Source organism: Engystomops pustulosus, chromosome 4, assembly GCF_040894005.1.
Source record: "Engystomops pustulosus chromosome 4, aEngPut4.maternal, whole genome shotgun sequence".
NCBI classification, from domain to species: Eukaryota; Metazoa; Chordata; class Amphibia; order Anura; family Leptodactylidae; genus Engystomops; species Engystomops pustulosus.
This window is the reverse complement of record NC_092414.1, coordinates 44,158,215-44,170,976: the sequence shown is the minus strand read 5'-3', so window position 1 is coordinate 44,170,976 and position 12,762 is coordinate 44,158,215. Positions and strand designations below refer to the sequence as shown.

The following is a 12,762-nucleotide window of genomic DNA, read 5'->3' as shown; positions in this document are numbered from 1 at the left end:
GTCGCCATGTGTGGGAGATATACGGCGCCCTAACGTATGTGGTCCCTGAGCTGGGTGTGGGCAGGGGATTAGGGGAGGGAACAATAGGTAAGCACACAGGGGGGATTGACGCACACAAACAGTAATATACGTAAGGGGAGTAATTGACAAGACAGGGCAACTGCAGTCCTGACAAAATAACAAAATATCTACTATAGATATAAACGATACAAAAAGAAAACTAATAACACAGTAAACTGATTTACCAAACCAAAGTTTGGAGGGGTATAGCTAATGTAATTACGCGGACAAACCTGTTGTACGCGTTACCCCAGGGGGGGAGATAGCTAGCTAGAGCGGAGAAGCAGACAGCATAGACCCCCTATAGGCTGTATATTAACATAAAAAGAAACAGTGTGTAATGAGAACCATCCAGCATTAATATAACTGTATATGGACCCGCCTCGGATCTCTTAATGCAGGGTGTATATGTCAGATAAAACACAAAGAACTAGGCAAACTCGGCTAGGACTGACATACCTATACCCATCAGATCAGAACATGGAAGATACATTCAAAGATTGTTTGTCATATTCACTTATCTGAAACTAGCATTCAATGAAGAGGCATCACGTTCATATTTGTAATATGTGAGACCAGTCGCGGCGGGTCAACGTATCAGGCCACTCAGGGGCGAGGGTCTCTCGGCTGTCGTGGAGACGCTGGGCGCGCCCCACCCTCTCGGGCCCCACGACCTCTGCGCCTTGGAGGTCTAGCCGGCCTTGGAAGAGGGGGACCTCCTCCTCTCATTCCCCCAGGGACCGGGAGTCTTGGCCACTCATTTATAAGTGGGGCTGGGAATCCCAGTGCAGCAGAGAGCCCCGGGACATCCATCGGATGGTGCAAGGTGTATCTTTTATCTGCGTGGCGGATGTGAAGGCAAAATGGGAACCCCCATGTGTAGGGTATATTCCTTTGTCGTAGCTCTCCTAGGAATGGCTTGAGCGCCTTGCGCTTAAGTAGCGTGAGGCGGGAAAGATCCGGAAGCAACTGTAGGGCTACACCTTGGAACCTAATTTCTCCTGCCTCCCTTGCTTTGGACATGATAGCATCTTTGAGTTGGTATTTGTGCACTCTGCAGATGACGTCCCTAGGGGGATCTCGGGCGGCAGGCTTGGCTTGTAGGGAGCGGTGTGCTCTATCCAACTCCAAGGGAGTGTGTTCTGGAACCTCCAATAGGGAGTTGAAGATTTGCTGTAGAGTGGTATGCAGTTGAGCAGCTTCAACTGTTTCAGGCAGCCCTCTCACTCGGATATTATTCCGACGACCCCTATTTTCGGTATCATCCAGTTGATCAGCTAGGAACTGTAGTTGGAAGGCGTGTGCAGCTAAGATAGAGTCCTGATTGTCTACTCGATCACTTAGGGTGGCCTGGGTGTCTTCCACGTTGGTGACCCTAGTGGCTACTCTCTGAACATCTTCTCGCACTGCATTTAGCTCCGTAGTATATGCCTGTTCCAGTCTGGCTACGTAACTTTCCATATCTTCCCTAGTGGGAATTGAGCGGAGGTGTGTACGTAGAGCTCGCAACTCGGCTAAAGCGCCCATTTCTTGTGACAACATCATAGCGGGCAGTTGGGGAGGCGAAAGAGAGCCATCAGAGTATGGAGACATCCTGGGGCCTAGATCATCTGGGCCCTGCTGGGTAGGTACTGGTATGGAGGAGGAAGGGGGAATGTCTGCTGGAGAACCCCCAGCAGGTGTAGAGGGCCATTCTTCCCCCTGCGAAGGCCACAAGATTGGGGAGTGAGGTGCCTCGTATGGGCTTCTAGATTGTGGAGGCCCGTGCGGTCCCAGAGATGCCTGGGAGGGGCCGGCGGAGTGCGCCCAGAAAGAAGAGGGTGACTGTGCCTGAAAAACTGGTGTGCTCACCTCATCATGAGGGGGCCCAGCAAGATGTTGGGCACATGGCTGCACTTTGGGGCATAATCTGTGTCCTCAGGTGCTGGGACTACCTGTGGTCTAGCTGGGCATGCTGCCAAGTCCTGTACTGTCCCTTTGCTGTATGCAGCCTTTCCCTTAATGAGCGCTGCTACCTCTGTGGGAGTCCCTGTAGGTGTGTTCCTCTGCTCTGGGGACTGTCGCTCACCTGCTCCAGTAGCCTCCTGTTCGCCCCGCTCATCCACACTCATGGGCATCTCGGCAGTGGAGGTGCTGGGCGCCGCCATCTTGACTGAGCGGCGCAGGTCTCCGGCCGCCCTCGGGGCCCCGCGGGGAAGCAGGGTTGCAGCCGACTTCTGCTTGGTGCTGCCAGGTGACGCGGGGACTTCCTCACCGCCCACTCCCGCGTCCAGCGCGGAGAGCGAGCGGGATGCGTGCGCCACATCCGGTCCCTCCGCCATGTTGGCGCCTCGTGGCTGGGATGCAGGAGCCGCTGCCGGGGTAAGGTACTTCCCGATACCTCTCGCCGCCGTCCTGGTTGGGGGAGCGCTGGGTGCCTTGGGGTCTACCTTCCTTTTGGGACCCATCTAGGATGTTGGATGGAGCTGGATGGCCTTGTTAAACAGCTTAGATTGGGGGTCAGAGCGGGAGCTAGTGCAGGATACGTCTGTGCGCCACCATAGCTAGGCCACGCCCCCCATGTACTCATTGTAATCCAATATACAGTCTGGCTTGGGGGCTTCTGCACTGGTACCTCGTACCCATGTATTGTTGTTAGTACAAGGACATCTCTCTTGTCCTTTTACCTAACACACAATACTGAGTCGCTGCTTAGTGCTTGGCTCTGGTGCCTACTCAGCTTTTCCCCTAGCAGCGACTTCGGGAGACCTCTCTGATTTTTCCTAACAGTGCCACATGCCGCAGTTTAAAAATTATCCAGGTAGAGGCAGTAGCCCTGGTCCAATAGTGGGTACACCAAATCCCAAACTATCTTTCCAGCATTCAGGGGGCACTGTCCTAGAGTCTTTCCCTTCATATACCCTGAACCTAAAAGTGTACCCTGATGCACTCTCACACAGCTTATAAATCTTTACGCCATACCTTGCTCTCTTATTGGGCAGGTACTGGCGGAACTGAAGTCTCCCTTTGAAATGTACCAGGGACTCATCCACTGATATGTGCCTCTTTGGAGTATACACATCCATAAATTGGGCACTCAGTCTAATATGGGTCGGACCTTATACAACCTATCATAACTGGGGTCATCTCTGGGTGGGCACTGTGCATTGTTAGCAAAATGCAGAAACCTATGGATGGCTTCAAAGCGCATCCTATTCATTGCCATGCGGAACATCGGGGTGGGGTACAGTATGTCTGTGCTCCAATAGTCCCTGATAGTGGGCTTTTTGACTAGCCCCTCAGAAGTACTATGCCCCAATACTTCTCCATCTCTGCTGCACTAACAGGGGTCCACCTGTGGGGTTGCGCATAAAAAGAAGTGGGGTTTTGGGCAATGTATTGTGCAGCGTAGAGATTGGTCTGGGAAACCATCAGACCAATTAGGTACTCACTAAAAAAGAACTTAAAAAAGTACACTGGTCCAAGCCCTGCCATGTCTCTTTGTATCCCAGGACTGGCCGTAAAATCAGGGACCTGAGGGGTCAGAAGGTCACTGGGGGTCACCCACGTGGGGACAGAAGTCGCGGGCACTCCAGCAGAAGTCGCGGGCACTCCAGCAGAAGTCGCGGGCACTCCAGCAGAAGTCGCGGGCACTCCAGCAGAAGTCCCGGGCACTCCAGCATGTCCCCTTGCGATTCTGCCCGGTGTCGGCGGTCTGTCATCCCATCTCACAACGGGATGACCTATTCTTTACATGTGATATATTTTCCCCGCTGAGCGCTAACTATCCACCGCGGGGTGGCACCGGGTTAAGATTGAACCTAGGTATAATTTGGCCCAGGTCAGAGTATACCCCAGGTTGTAAAATATCCTAACCCAAACCATACAGGCCAGAATATGCTCCTCTAATGTGGAGCCTGAGTATAGTCTGGACTAGAAACCGATCTATCAAAATATAATAACGGTTTTTCACTGTGTTTAATCCTTTAAGGGAAAATAGTGCCAAAAGTCGAAAATGGTACTTTTTTGCCATTTTGAAAAATATAAAAAATTCTATAAAAAGTGATCAAAAAGCCATACAGCCCTATTTGATCATTTTTTGTAAATGTATGAAAACATCATAAAACCTATATAAATGTGGTATCCCTGTGATTGTACTGACCCAAAGAATAAAAGTAGACATGTCAATTGGGGCGCTTAGTGAAAGCTGTAAAATCCAAACCCACAAGATAACAGCGCAAATGCATTTTTTCACCATTTTCACTGTATTTGGAATTTTTTTCCTGCTTCCCAGAATATTAAATACCTTCAGTATGAAATACAATTTGTAAAAATAAAAAAGTTATAGAATTTTGAAGGTGGGGAGTGAAAAATGAAAAAACAAACAAAAAAAGGGCCAGGTCGTTAAGGGTTTAATGAATTCACCATTTTGTTTTGGTCGTTTTGATATATCATATATATACTCTCGGGCAAACGGGGCAACTATGGCAATGTTTTTGTAGTGTAAGCTGCAGCCTGGGATTTTCTTTTATTATATTGGGAAATGTGAATGTATTTTTAAGAATGTTTATTAATATTTTTTGTGTATTTACTGTATTTGTCACCCATGAGGTCATAAAATACCCCTGGGGGACTTTTTTTTTTTTTTAATTTTACTTTTTTTTTCTTTCACAAGTTTCCCCCTGTAACTGGGACATCTAAAAGGGCCCCAGTTACAAGAGAAAATGCCCACCTGTGACTGGTGATACTGATCAGAGCTGGAGTAGGTTTAAGATTAAATCTGGTTATAGTTTGGCCCAGGTCAGAGTATACCACAGAGTGGCCTAGGCCACTTTATACCTCTAGAAATAATCTCTATACCCAGGTTGTAAAAAACTCTGGGATAAGTTATATTCTTCCTGGCTATAATGTTTTCTCACTTATATAAGTTGAAGTTTACATTGTATTAAAATCATGTTGATGTAAACTGTACTTAGTAAAGATGATTTTAATATGATTATGTTTACGTAAATGCAATGGAAAGGATGGATTTAAGAAGGAAGGAACCATGAATAACAAATATACGACAATTACCACAGTCACAGTGCCTGCATCTATGAGTAAAGTGCCCCTGGTTTGTCATGTTTTATCTTAATGGCAGATTTCCTTTAACCCCTTAAGGACATAGCCATTTTATAGTTTAAGGGGGTTTTCCCATGAAAGAAAATTCTCAAATTTCAAACCGCTAGTGATGTTTACACAATAAACATTTTTAACCCATTATTTTACAATTTTAGTCAGTGTTATTGCTGTTTTAGGTCCTATCTCTCAGTGATGGTCAGTGTAATATTCCAGGGTGTGGACAGGGATTCTCCAAGCAGACACAATATGATTCATCTAGCGCCGTAAGCTGACAGTGTGGTTAGATTTTAAGGGTACAGGGTTATATACACTTTCATCTCGCTTCTGAACAGTGTACTAGTATCTGACACACAGAAAGAAAGATGTGAAAGATCAGAGATGATAAGATCCATGAGATGCCTACTGCACAAAATGACACACTCAGTTCTACTACATCTCACAACATTTCACAACACACTAGATCTGATGTGACTTCCTGTTGTGTCACCCCCAATAAATAACTTATCTGTCTGTACCTTTAAGTTCTCCCCAGGCTGCTGCCGGCAGGATGTCAGTGTGAGCTCTGTCCAGGACTGCAGGGGGTGGGTCTAGAGTGCAGGGAGCAGTGCGAGAGAGACAAGCTCCGTGAAGCCTCAGACAAGATGGCTGCCGACCCTAAAGTCAGAAGTTACAGGGCTGTGTCAAGAGGCAGCTGAAATTGTATCCACCAGGGCTTAGAGACATGTTGTAACTACATCTGTGAAATGCTGTATTTTTGTTAATAACAATGAATTAGAGAATGTGTTATTTTATTATCCTAAGTACACATAAGAAACTTGTCTTTTCGGTAATACCCCTTTAAGGCTTATCCCCATTTTTTGTATTCTGACATGCGTCGCTTAATATGGTTATAACTTTTGATGACTGTTCAAAGTGATGAGAACATGTTGTACTACAGTATGGCAGTATATGGGGATTTTCCTCCTCATTCATTACAATGTGCTATCAGCACATTGTAATGAAGGGGTTAAAACGAAATAGCCTCGGGTCTTCGGAAGACCATGGAGACGGACCACCATGCGCCGCTATCTTTTTGAGGCTGCCGGCAGCTTTGCCAGCAGCCATCGCTGTGAAAACACCCGCGATCTGATATTCATTTGTGTGGGTTTCATTGCAACCAAGTAGATCTGAAGGTATTTTACTTCCATAATCTGTATATTGTGTGGGGGTATAGTGCTGGTTAAGTCTGAGGCATTCACCTTGCTAGACAGTATAGCAAAGGTGCTGCCTAATTAATAGTGGGGTGTGACTATCTACTTAGGAGCCTTTATAAACTTCTGTGGTCAGTTTGTTTGGTGGTTTACAGCCAGATTTTATTGCAGTGAACACAGCAGATTATTGTGGCAAATAACCTTTTTAAGAGCATTCAGAAAGCGAGTGTGCAGGCTTTGTGGCAAGTGTGCATTGATCCTACGTGTTTGCAGTGTCCAAAGTGGGACTTAGGATTAAGGGACTTAAGTTTGAGGGACTTTAGCAGGTAACTGCTGTATTTTTGTGTTACTTTACTTTGAAATCTTCTTTTCTTCCGTATTTCTCTTGTATTCCCATTGGCACGATGGACTCCATAAGTGGCAATGCTACACAGAGTACATCCTGTGCCATGCATTCTTTCCTTGAACAGCCGTTCGAGGGGGAATACTGCTGTGTGGGATGTGTGAAAATTGCTCATCTGGAAGACCATATTCTGGATCAAAATGAGCAAGTTTCAAGGCTGCAGGCAATTGACAATATGGAGCGAAGTTTGCCGCTCCTGGAGCACAAACTCTCTGGGGAAGATGGGTTTGGGGATGGAAGTATGGAGGTACAGAATGAGGGGGCAGCTAGTTGGGTAACATGTAGAAGGTGGGGTAGAGGGAACAGTTGCAGGGAGTCTAGCCCTGATCTAGTGCACCCCAATAAGTTTGCTAGGCTGGCGTATGAGGGGATATCAGCGCTGCAGCAAGGCATGGCCCCGAGCAACTGTCTGCTCCAGTAAGAAGGGTAATGGAAGCACAGGAAAGTTGAGACAGGTCCTGGTAGTGGAAGATTTGATTATTAGAGGAACAGACAGGGCAATCGGTCACTAAGACCGTGCATACCGAACAGTGTTTTGTTTGCTGGGTGCTCGGGTTCGGCATGTTGCAGATCAGGTGGACAGATTACTGGGAGGGGCTGGTGAGGAGCCAGCGGTCATGCTCCACATTGGAGGTGGAAGGTCCTTAAAAATGATTTCAGGGATTTAGGCCATAAGAAAGGCAGCAGGAGATCAGGGAGGTAAATAAGTGGCTCAAAAGTTGGTGTAGGTGGAGTTGGTGATTCATGGAGAACTGAGGTGACTTTTCTGTGGGCTAAAGACTCTACAGTAGGGATGGGCTGCACCTCAATGGGAAGGGTGCAGCTGTTTTGGCGGAAAAAATGGCTAGAAGGTTGGAGGAGTGTTTAAACTAGAGACTTGGGGAGAGGGCAACTACACTTGTGCCGGGCAAAAAAGCAGTGTAGATAGAGAGCTGGGAAGAGTCATTATCCATGGGGAATAGGGATAGTAAAAACCATATAAAAAGTGTACGCAAATGCCAGAAGCCTCACAAACAAAATGGAGGTACTGGAACTCAATGTTGGAGTGCAAATATGATATTGTGGGTATCAGCGAGACATGGCTGGACAGTAGCTGGACTGAGCTGTTACTATAGATGGTTATAGTCTTTTTAGAAATTATCGTATAAATAAAAAAGGGGGAGGGGTTTGTTTATAAGCGAATTCTTGCCTCAAATCTGTCCTGCGAGATGACATTAGTGATGCAAATGAAAATGTGGAGGCCCTATGGGCAGAGATAAGGGGAGGGAAAAAGAATAATAAAATATTAATAGTGGTTTGTTATAAGGATCCAAAGGAAATGCTGATAAGTGAAATGGATGCGGCTACAAATCACAGGGAAGTACTTATCATGGGGGAATTCAATTACCTTGTTATTGACTGGGGGGGGGGCAGAAATCTGCAGGTCCTTCAAAAGGTAGCAGGTTTTTGTCGACAACAAAAGACAATTACCTGTCGTAACTAGTCCTGGAGCCAACAAGTGGGAGGCACTTCTGGACCATATCCTAACCAACAGACCTGATAGGTTATCAAAATTACAGGTTTGGGAGAAACTGGATAATAATGATCATAATATCATTGATTTTGATTGATTTTGTATTATGCTTTAATAAGAGCGTTAGTATCATAGTATCATAGTATATAAGGCTGGAAGGAGACGCAAGTCCATCAAGTCCAACCTTTAAGAATTAAATAAATGTTTTATCCCCATAACCCGTGATATTTTTTCTCTCCAGAAAGTCGTCCAGTTCTCTCTTGAACATGTACATAGAGTCCGCCATAACAACCTCCTGCGGCAGAGAGTTCCATAGTCTCACTGCTCTTGCAGTAAAGAACCTTTGTCTATGGTGATGGTAAAATCGCCTCTCCTCTAGGCGTAGAGGATGCCCCCTTGTCCTAGTGAAGGGGCAACCTACACTATATACTTCAGGAGTGCAAATTTTCAGCAACTAAAAGGTCTAAACTGGGACAATGTTCTCAAGGACAAAAGCCCCCCCACACACACACACAAAAAAAATTTACTTTTTCTCATATATTCTAAAAAAAAGTCCTGTGAGAAACACATGCCATATGGGAAAAAGCATAAGAGGAACAAGAAAAAGCCCCTATGTCTAACTAGTCTTGTTAGAAAAGCATTACAGGATTATAGAGAGAAAAATAAATACTGTAAAAAGCAGATAAAGGCTGCAAAAATTATTTTTCAAGTATATAAATGATTGATCTCCCTACCACCTAGCTTGCACATGTATTACTACCACACTTAACGGAATGGTGCGAGGTGCTGAGGAAAGGGGCCCCCTTACCCACACAAGCCCTAGAGGCATTTATCCCAAAGAAGGGAAAGACCCTGCACAATGTAGTAGTTATCGCCCGATCTCACTTATTAACATAGATGCGATAATATGAGCCAAAATCCTATCCACGCGCCTCAACAAAGTGCTACCATACCAACTTAGAGAACAAGCGTGATTCGTTCCAGGGAGAGAGGGCAACCAGAACTCCACTAGAATAATACACGCTATCTCTCATGCTAGGAAACATAGAATCCCCCTAATCCTTCTCGGCACAGATGCTGAGAATGCATTTGATAGAATTAACTGGGACTATATGACTGCTACACTTGGGAGACTTGGGTTTCCCCAGCAATTCATAGACTCCTTGATGGCATTATATTCCCGACCTAACTTCTTGGCTCCCTTTTTAATCAAAAATGGAACGAGACAAGGTTGCCACCTTTCCCCAGCATTATTTGTCCTCATAATGGAAACTTTACTTCAAGCTTTGAGAGAGCACCCAAATACAAAAGGATTGAAAGTGGGAAATACAACTCACCTAAATACAACTCACCTTTGCCGATCATCTTTTATTACTCATCACCAATCCCAATGAGGCCTTCCCCCATGTAATGAGCCTATTTAACGAATTTGGCACGCTATCTAACTTTAAAATTAATTTCACTAAATCGGAAGCACTGAACATCACAGCCCACAGCACCCTAATCTCAGAACTTCAAAAGAAGTTCCCATTTAAATGGCAACCCAACCATATAAAATACCTCGGAGTAAATATTATCAGAGACCCCACAAACCTGTTTGACGCTAACTACAAAGCTCTCCTGAGATCAATTGATCAACATTTGACCTCATTGAAAATTTCTTTTGTATCATGGGTTGGTAGAAAAAAACTCCTGAAAACATATATCATGCCGAGGCTACTGTACTTACTTCTAATGTTACCCTTATATATCTTGAAGCAATTCTTGTGCAAGCATCCTTCCGCAGATTCTTCTGACAGGGCAAGAGGGCTAGAGTGAATTACGCACGACTCACTCAACAAATAAAAAAGGGGGGTATAGGTCTCCCAGACCCACTACTGTACTACACAGCAGTTCATATTGGAAGGTTGGACTTGATGGACTTGCGTCTTTTTCCAGCCTTATATACTATGATTATATACTATGATATTAAGAGGTGGGGGACATGCCCCCCATGCTCAGTGTGTTCTAACTGTGATGAGAAACAACACCTCTCTTTTCTCTTCCCCTTCACCTGTAATGCCAGCACGCCTGCTCCTTTACTATGTATGACCACTTTCTAACAATTTATCAGGGATTTGGACCAGACTGGAATCTATCCCAACAGGAAAGATCCTAGAAAAATTGGGGAATCAGGAGGAACGAATGACCTATCTAGACAATCTTTTACCCAAACTTCATTTTTTGCATAAGTTAGTAAGCAACTTTGTGAGGCAAATAGTAGCCAAATCACCTAACCCCAACAGCTTAACATGGACTGAAGAAATGATGAGTATTATTAAATTAAATCTAAAGGTCTGATTTCCTTTATCTATAATAAATTACTTGAAGACTCCTTAGGTGAAGTGAAGCCAGATTATATAGCCAACTGGGAGAAAGACTTAAAGGAAACCTACCACTTGTAGTGGCAGGTTTCCAATGGCAATACCGAGCACCAGCTCAGGGTGAGCTGGTGCCGGAGCTTATTTTAGTTAGTGTTTTAAACCGCGGTATCGCGGTTTAAAACACTTTTTAAACTTTATAGCCGGCGCAGGCAGGTACGCGCTCGGCGCTTACCGTGCACGCGGCTCTCATTCACTTCCTATGTAGCCGCGTGCACGGTAAGCGCCGAGCGCGTACCTGCCTGCGCCGGCTATACAGTTTAAAAAGTGTTTTAAACCGCGATACCGCGGTTTAAAACACTAACTAAAATAAGCTCCGGCACCAGCTCACCCTGAGCTGGTGCCCGGTATTGCCCTCGGAAACCTGCCACTTCAAGTGGTAGGTTTCCTTTAAGAGTCACATTTAGCGACACTGAGATCTCTAAAATACACAAAAATTTACATGGATTCTCTAATTGTGTAAGAGTACAGGAGATCTCATACAAATTAATGACAAGGTGGTACAGAACTCCTAAAACACTTAAACAGATGGGTCTAACCCCTAACGATGACTGCTGGAGATGCTGGACACAAAAATGGATTGCACGCTCACATATTTTGGTCCTGTTCAAGTATTCAGAAGTTCTGGAAGGATGTTTCTAAAATAACCAATCAAATTTGCTCCCAAGATTTGCACCTCACTCTGACCAGTGTACTCTTGTGGCTACCTAATAAAACCTGGACTCCAGGTAAACACAGCCTGGCTACAGCCTTAGTCCAAGAAGCCAAATTACTTATCCCTCTTCACTGGCTTAGTAAATCCCCCCCTACAACCAGAATGGCTAAATAAAGTAGATCAAATGTGCAGATTAAATACATGCGAAAAGGACCAATATAAAACTTAGCTTTTAATACAAAATATACTAAAAAATATTAATATAAAAATGAGAAAACGTATCAGTAACCAGTGTTAGTGAAGATGATGCCATATAGTGGGTATAGGCACTGGTGATGCCGAGTGGCACTCAAATTTCTAGGTATATGTGGTTCTGCAATAGTTATCCACTACTCGGGATGCCAAATGTTGTGCAGAGAGAATACCGTCTGTAGATAATGTATCAAGGCTGTAGAGTGCGGGGTGCCCTAATACACCCTAGTATTAAAGATGAGAGGTCCCTGTCCGACCCTTTGAACCTAAATGGCTGTCGCCCCGTCTGGAACCTGTCCCTGCCAACGGCCCTCTAACCCTATTACAGGGGAGGGGAAGAGGGGGGAGGGAGGTAACCAGAAAAAAGTCTCTTGTGATGCAAAAGGTACCCAATCTATCTAGAGGGGAAAATTTGATGTGTCCTCTATTGTGAAGATAGTGGGTATTAATGGCAATAAGCAGGTAAAGAATGTATAGCTGCAGGGTCACATCTGGTCTTGAGAACCCTACATGCAGAGGTCGCATTAACGCCTCTCCACGCGTCATAGACGCGTGATGAGGCGCCATTACCCCCCAAAATAATTGCCATGCGTAAAGTTACGCTTGGCAATTATTCCGTGTAGCGCCGAGCTGCTCAGCGGGGCACGTGACTAAGGGGCGTGCCGGAGAGACCCGGAGTGAGAGCACCGGCCCCGGGGGAGACATGTGGACAGCGGGGCTGCTGCTCCCCGTCCTGCTCCATCTATTCCTGCCCGCAGCTGTCTGCGTTTGTGTGATCCAGACCGGACTTAAGAGCAAGGCCGGGTGAGTGTAGTGTTGTGTGAGTGTAGTGTTGTGTGAGTGTAGTGGTGTGTGAGTGTAGTGTTGTGTGAGTGTAGTGTTGTGTGAGTGTAGTGGTGTGTGAGTGTAGTGTTGTGTGAGTGTAGTGTTGTGTGAGTGTAGTGTTGTGTGAGTGTAGTGGTGTGTGAGTGTAGTGGTGTGTGAGTGTAGTGGTGTGTGAGTGTAGTGGTGTGTGAGTGTAGTGGTGTGTGAGTGTAGTGTTGTGTGAGTGTAGTGTTGTGCGTGCTGTGTGAGTGGAGTGGTGTGCGTGCTGTGTGAGTGGAGTGTAGTGGAGTGTAGTGATGTGCATGCTGTGTGAGTGGAGTGTAGTGTTGTGCATGCTGTGTGAG

The 12,762-nt window shown here is 45.5% G+C and overlaps 1 protein-coding gene across 9 annotated transcripts in view; it reads right to left on the bottom strand.

Moving 5' to 3' along the window:
• The window catches only part of NME5 (NME/NM23 family member 5), a 309,787-nt gene that overhangs the window by 208,312 nt on the left and 88,713 nt on the right, over positions 1-12,762 (bottom strand). The window contains exon 2 of one of the 9 annotated variants that reach the window (XM_072145808.1): positions 5,676-5,814. The exons of the other annotated variants lie outside the window; for them this stretch is intronic. The gene's annotated coding sequence lies outside the window, so the exon portion shown is untranslated. The remainder of the gene's footprint in view (positions 1-5,675; positions 5,815-12,762) is intronic. 9 annotated transcript variants of the gene reach the window in all.